Consider the following 6,000-nt stretch of genomic DNA (forward strand, 5'->3'; position numbering starts at 1 on the left):
GAGCACGGGCTCTAGGCACGCGGGCTCAGCAGTTGTGTCTCGCAGGCTCTAGAGCGCAGGCTTAGTAGTTGTGGTGCACGGGCTTAGTTGCTTCGTGGCATGTGGGATCTTCCTGGACCAGGGCTTGAACCTGTGTCCCCTACATTGGCAGGCGGATTCTTAACCACTGTTGCCACCAGGCAAGTCCATGTTTCTTTAGAGTTTTGCAGATTTTTTCTGTCACCTGTTTGCTGAGAAAGTGGGGCATTTAAAAAGAATCTTTATTTGGTTACTTATTTGTTATTTTTCCTCATTGTTTTGTTTGCTTTCTCAGAGGAGGAGTAAAGAGGTAGCAAGGTTACCAGCGTTTATACCAGAGTTACATCTACTGTTGCTATTTGGATGCCCAGTGCAACTTTGATTCTCCTTCTTTTACTCAGAACCTGTGTCCTCATACTCCTTGGGGCTCTTGTAATCTTTGTCTCTGATATACTGGAATTGGAAGAACATGTGCCTGTTGTTTAGCTTTTTTAAATTTATTGTACTGGGTACATGATGGATCTCTCAAATCTGGGAAAATTTATTTTATTACTTTTTATACAAATTATAATGTTCTCCCACCCTTCAGTTTATCTCTTTCTGGAAGTCCAATTATCCTGGAAATCCAGTTACCTTGAACTGAATCTCTTTGTCTTATATCTTTTTCTGCAATTTTTTGTGAGTCTCCCAAGCTGCTTTTTCTGTTCCTGGGACATTTCCTTGCCTATGTAAATTCCAGCCATCTATTGAATTTTTAATTTCAACTGTCAGAACTCTAATTTCCAAGACCTATTTCTTGTTCCCTGATTATTTCTTTTTCATTAAAATACTATGTTTATTTCTGGATGCCCTTTATCCCTCTAGAAAAAAATTCTTTTAAATATTATTTTCTGGGCAGTATCTGTTTCACGGAACCAAGATCTCTTTTTCTCGTTACCTTAGATTTACTTTTTCTCCCCAGGGCCTTTCCATTTGATCCTTGGATGTTCTTTCATATTTAAATGTTATGGGGAACTTCACTCTTGAATCGCTGGGTAGAAAGCTGTCTGTTTGGGTAGTTATCCTACGTATCAGTCTTGAGACTGAGTCCTTTGTTTGGTGCTGCTGTTAATACTTTGCACATGTGACAGCGAAAAGGGGCTGGAAGTGACCGTATTCCCAAAACAGACTTTCAGTGAATTCTTTTTTCAGCTCTCACTCATGCTCACAACTGCACCTGGTTTCTTGGGCCCTGGATGTCTCCTTTTAACTTAATGCAGAGAATGTCTTGGGAGTAGAGATGTGGAGATGTGTAGGAGGAGGGATTTATGGCTCCTGCATGCAGTCTTTCAACCTCTCTTTGTTATATGGAACCTTATCTACATCATCCATTATACCAGGTCAGTTCTGAGCCCCTCCTGGGTTTTCTGGGGCAAACTGGTTTGCTTCCTCTGCCCTGTGAAATCAGTTACTACTCTATTTAATTTCTCACAAAATTTTTTCAAATGGCTGATGCAGATAGTACCAGATAATACACTGTTAAGGTTGTATGGATCAAATGAAGTTATATGTGTAAGATGCAAAATACAGCACCTGGCATGGAGTAATCATTCTATAAATGGTAGTTATACATGTAAAATGACCTCTCAAAATCCCAGATTACTTCCCAAGATGATGAAGACAAAAGAAAAATCTCTGTTGCTGTCTTTGTGGACTTATTTAATTTTTATATTCATCTTTAAAAAAAAATTGCGGGAGAAATGAAATGAAATCGTACTTTAATTTGCCATTTTAATGTCTTAATTACTAGAGGTTATAACACCTGATAATTATAACTCAAAATTCTTTGTTTTTTAAGAATATTTTGACTATTTTTATAAGTTTATTAGTCCAGATGAGGTTTTGTTTTTTAATTTATTTTTGGCTGCGTTGGGTCTTCGTTGCTGTGTGCGGGCTTTCTCTAGTTGTGATGAGTGGGGGCTACTCTTGTTGTGGTGCGGGCTTCTCATTGCAGTGGCTTCTCTTGTTGCAGAGCACGGGCTCTAGGCACATGGGCTTTAGTAGTTGTGGCACGCAGGCTCAGTAGTTGTGGCGCAAGGGCTTAGTTGCTCCGCGGCACGAGGTGTCTTCCGGGACAAGGGCTCGAACCCGTGTCCCCTGCATTGTCAGGGGGATTCTTAACCACTGTGCCACCAGGGAAGCCCCCAGATTAGTTTTATGATCATTTTGATTGGAATTACACTTAAGTAGTTTTCAAATTGAGAAAGAAGTTATATCTCTGCAAAACTGATTCTTCCAATTCAGGAACAAGGTCAGCTTAAATTATAGCTTTTCTTTTTTTAGTAAATATTTGCATTTTTTTTCATATAGGTCTTACACACGAATTTAAATCCTACGTTTTTTATATTTTGTAGGTTGTTGCTCTAAACATTTTTTTCTGTTATTTGTTTTGTTTTATTGAAGTGTAGTTGATCTATAATGTCATGTTAGTTTCATATATACAGCAAAGTGATTCAGTTTTACATATATATACTTTTTTAGATTTTTTTCCATTATAGGTTATTACAAGATATTGAATATAGCTCCGTGTGCTATACAGTAGGACCTTGTTGTTTATCTATTTTATATATTACTATATAATAATGTATATTATTATATATATATAATGTATGTGTATCTGTTCATCACAAACTCCTAATTTATCCCTTCACCCTTTCCCCTTTGGTAACCATAAGTTTGTTTTCTATGTTAGTGAATGTGTTTCTGTTTTGTAAATAAGTTCATTTGTATCTTTTTTTTTTTAGATTCCACAAATGAGTGATATCATATATTTGTCTTTCTCTGACTTACTTCACTTAGTATGATAATCTCTAGGTCCATCCATGTTTCTGCAAATGGCATTATTTCATTCTCTTTTATGACTGAGTAATATTCCATTGTATATATACACTACATCTTCTTTATCCATTCCTCTGTTGATGGACGTTTAGGTTGCTTCCACGTCTTGTCTGTTGTGAATAGTGCTGCTTTGAACATAGGGGTGCATGTATCTTTCCAAATTAGAATTTCCCCTGGATATATGCCCAGGAGTGGGATGCTGAATCATATGCTAACTCTACTTTTAGTTTTTTAAGGAACTTCCATGCTGTTCTCCATAGTGGCTGCACCAATTGATATTCCTACCAATAGTGTAGGAGCATTCCCTTTTATCCACACACCTCTCCAGCATTTATTGGAGTTCTTTTTTTTTTTTTTTTTTTATTTGAAGTCTCCAGCATTTATTATTTGTTATTGATGATGGCCATCCCGACTGGTGTGAGGTGGTACCTCATTGTAGTTTTGATTTGCGTTTCTCTAATAATTAGTGATGTTGAGCTTCTTTTCATGTGCCTGTTTGCCATGTGTATGTCTTCTTTGGAGAAATGACTATTTAGGTCTTCTCAGTTTTTGATTGGGTTGTTTGGCTTTTTGATATTGAGTTGTATGAGCTGTTGGTGTATTTTGGAAATTAAGCCCTTGTCAGTTGCATTGTTTGCGAATATTTTCTCCCAGTATATAGGTTGTCTTTTCGTTTTGCTTATGGTTTCCTTTGCTGTGCAAAAGCTTGTAAGTTTGATTAGGTGCCATTTGTTTATTGCTTTTATTTCTTCTGCCTTGGAAGATTGACCTAAGAAAACATTGCTACATTTCATGTCAGACTATGTTTTGCCTGTGTTCTCATCTAGGAGTTTTATGCTTTCATGTCTTATATTTATGTCTTTAAACTGTTTTGGGGGGGGGGATGGGATTAACATTTTTTTTAATCAAATAATTTTTTTATTGGAGTATACTTGCTTTACAGTGTTTTGTTAGTTTCTGGTGTACAGCCAAGTGAATCAGCTATATGTATAAATATATTCCCTCCATCTTTGACCTCCCTCCCCCTGCCCCATCCCACCCATCTAGGTCATCACAGAACACTGAGCTGAGCTCCCTGTGCTATACAGCAGGTTCCCACTAGCTATCTATTTTACACATGGTAGTGTGTTTATGTCAAACCTAATCTCCCAATTCTTCCCACCCTCCCCTTCCCCCACTGCATCCACACGTCCGTTCTCAACCTCTGTGCTTCTGTTCCTACCCTGAAAATAGGTTCATCTGTACCATTTTTCTAGATTCCACATATATATATGTGTTAATATATATTTGTTTTTTTCTTTTTGACTTACTTCATTCTGTATGACAGACTCTAGGTCCATCCACATCTCTAAAAATGACCCAATTTTGTTACTTTTTTTTTTTTTAGTTACTTTTTATCTCTGAGTAATAGTCCAGTATATATATGTACCACATCATCTCTATCCATTCATCTATCGTTGGACATTTAGGTTGTTTCCATGTCCTGGCTGTTGTAAATAGTGCTGCAGTGAACATTGCGGTACCTGTCTCTTTTTTAATTATGGTTTTCTCAGGGTATATGCCCGGTAGAGGGATTGCTGGGTCATACGGTTGTTCTATTTTTTGTTTTTTAAGGAACCTCCGTACTGCTTTCCACAGTGGTTGTATCAATTTACATTCCCACCAACAGTGCAAGAGGGTTCTCTCTTCTCCACACCCTCTCCAGCATTTATTGTTTGTAGATTTTTTGATGATGGCCATTCTGACTGGTATGAGGTGATGCCTCATTGTAGTTTTGATTTGCATTTCTCTAATAATTAGTGATGTTGAGCATCTTTTCATGTGCCTCTTTGCCATCTGTATGTCTTCTTTGGTGAAATGTCTATTTATAGGTCTTCTGCCCATTTTTTGATTGGGTTGCTTGCTTTTTTAATATTGAGCTACATGAGCTGTTTATATATTTTGGAGATTAATCCTTTGTCCGTTGCTTTCATTTGCAAATATATTCTCCCATTCTGAGGGTTGTCTTTTCGTCTTGTTTTTGATTTCCTTTGCTGTGCAAAAGCTTTTAAGTTTAATTAGGTCCCATTTGTTTATTTTTGTTTTTATTTTCATTACTCTAGGAGGTGGGTCGAAAAGGATCTTGCTGTGGTTTATGTCAAAGAGTGTTTTTCCTATGTTTTTCTCTAAGAGTTTTAATTTTATAGTGTCTGGTCTTACATTTAGGTCTTTAATCCTTGTCTTGTTCCTTATCTTAGAGGAAATACTTGCAGTTTTTCACCATTGAGAATGATGTTTGTTGTGGGTTCGTTGTATATGGCCTTTATTAGGTCCTGTATTGGATTCTGTTTGCTAGTATTTTTTGAGGATTTTTGCATCTATGTTCATCAGTGATATTGGTCTGTAATTTTCTTTTTTTGTGATATCTTTATCTGGTTTAGGTATCATGGTGATGGTGGCCTTGTAGAATGAGTTTGGGAGTGTTTCTCCCTCTGCAGTTTTTTGGAAGAGTTTGAGAAGGATCAGTGTTAACTCTTCTCTAAATGTTTGATAGAATTCGCCTGTGAAGCAATCTGGTCCTGGAGTGTTGTTTGTTGGGAGTTTTTAAATCACAGATTCAATTTCAATACTTGTAATTGGCTCCAGATTAGGCCCGGGACTTCAACAGGCTCCCCAGGGCCCAAGTGGCCAGGGAAAACTCTAGCTGCACTCCCTTCCGATCCTCCACTTTCCTGAGGCTCTCCCCTGTCCCCATTGATCCCTAATTGTGGGTGGGCCGCTCCAGGCATGGTACCCTTCCCCTCCCCCAGCTGCCCCTCATGGGTGCTGGTCCAATTCCGCCAGCCTTTACTTTTCCTCCCCCCTTTCTCCCTCCCACTCCTGCAGGACCCACGTGGCTGGAGGAGGTCTTGATGGGCAGAGGATCAGGCCCAGGACCTCAGCAGGCTCCCCAGGGCCCAAGTGGGCAGGGTAAATGCTGGCCTCATTCCCTTCTGATTCTCTGCCCTCTCCAGGGTCTCCCCTGTTTCCCCTCTGGGCGTGGGAACCCCTCCCCTCCCCCAACCACTTCTCAGGGCTGCTGGTCCCATCCCGCCTCCACTTCTCCTCCCCCCCCCCTCCCCCCAA

This window comes from Neophocaena asiaeorientalis, unplaced genomic scaffold, assembly GCF_003031525.2.
Source record: "Neophocaena asiaeorientalis asiaeorientalis breed wild unplaced genomic scaffold, Neophocaena_asiaeorientalis_V1.1 scaffold319, whole genome shotgun sequence".
Lineage (NCBI taxonomy): Eukaryota > Metazoa > Chordata > Mammalia > Artiodactyla > Phocoenidae > Neophocaena > Neophocaena asiaeorientalis.